Source organism: Chrysochloris asiatica, unplaced genomic scaffold (assembly GCF_000296735.1).
Source record: "Chrysochloris asiatica unplaced genomic scaffold, ChrAsi1.0 scaffold00001, whole genome shotgun sequence".
In the NCBI taxonomy this organism is placed as follows: Eukaryota; Metazoa; Chordata; class Mammalia; order Afrosoricida; family Chrysochloridae; genus Chrysochloris; species Chrysochloris asiatica.
Window position 1 is genome coordinate 52637589 of NW_006408519.1, and position 1483 is coordinate 52639071.

Here is a 1483-nt window from a genome sequence, read left to right on the forward strand (position 1 = left end):
GGTCGCTATGGGTTGGTACTGACTCAATGGCACCTGACAACAACAACACCTAGGAGTGTTATAAGGAACCCTGGTAGCGTAGTGGGTTACATGTTGGACTGTCAGCAGTCCAGATCTACCAGCTGCTCCATAGGAGAAAGATGAGGCTTTCTGTTCCTGTAAAGATTTACAGCCTCGGAAACACCACACAGAGTCACTATGACTTGGAACCGCCTCGAGGGCACACCAGCACCACCTAGGAGCATTACGTTGGTTATGCAGGTCTGCCACATCACTGTAACTAAGCACACTCATTGTTAAAGCAGGTGCTGTTGAGATGTGCTCAGAGCCCACTTTGGGGGTTGGTGTTGGCATCCCCCAGCTGCTACAGACTCACCTCGCTTCTCCAGAGGCTTGTCCTTGGCTGACAAGAGCTGCCTCTTAGAGATCTTTAGAGTTTGTCTTCCCACTCCCAAGAGCAGCCTGTGTAGTCAAAAACTGACTGATGAGGGGAACATCAGCCTGGACCCCTTGTCTTCTGACAGGAAAATCTCTGGGTGCCATTCATGCTCCTGAGATCCACTGGGATCAGGCCGACCTTGAACTGAAGCCACATTGCTGCTAAGCTCTGTTTCCTCTTCAGCCTGCTTCTCCGGAATTCTTTCCTGAGAGCTTCCAGGCCATCAATGACACCTAACTAGACCCCCACCTCAGGGACCTGGCCTGAGATGGGGGCAGGGGAGGAAGCGGTCCTGGAATGCACTGTAGGGAGAGGATTTGGGGCTTGAACCTCATCTCTGTGACACTGGTAGTGTACAAGGCTAAGTTTCACCTGTGGTAAGATGTGGTGGCGCTGTGGGATAAAGCACAGGACCACAAGGTCGGCGGTTCAAACTCACCAACCGCTCCTTGGAAGCCCTGTACAGGGTTGCTATGAGTTGGAACCAATTCAATGGCACCAAAAACAGGATGTGACGACAGGTAGGTGGAGGGGGAGGGCATAATGACCATGGTAGCAAGGTGGAAATGGCAGCCGTTTATATACAGGTGGTTTATCTAAAGCATGGAGACCTGGTGTGGCGCTGCAGGTAATGCACTGGACTGCAAGGTCAGTTTGAACTGCAGAGTCAGCGTTTTAAGCGCACCAGCAACTCCTCAGAAACCCTATACAGGGCCATTATGAGGCGGAAACAACTAGACAGGACTTAACAACAACAACATAAAAGCATGGTGCTCCAAGCAGTAAAATGATGGCAGCCGGAACGCTATTATTTGTCACAGTGATTCTCGAACCCTCTTACACCTGAAGGCCTTGTTAAAACCCAGAGCATTGGGCCAGGCCTGGGATCTCTGACTCGGTGCACCTGGGATGGGCCTAGAGTTTGCATTCCACAAGTTCCCAGGCGGCCCTGCTGCGGCTGTTCTGGAGACCACGCTTTGAGGCCCATTGGCTTAGACAAAATCTACAACTGGACAAGCAGAATGGCTCATTCTTTTTTTTTTT

At 51.2% G+C, this 1483-nt stretch overlaps 1 pseudogene; it reads right to left on the minus strand.

Annotated features, from left to right (window-relative positions):
• The window catches only part of LOC102826273, a 27820-nt pseudogene that overhangs the window by 14249 nt on the left and 12088 nt on the right, over positions 1-1483 (minus strand).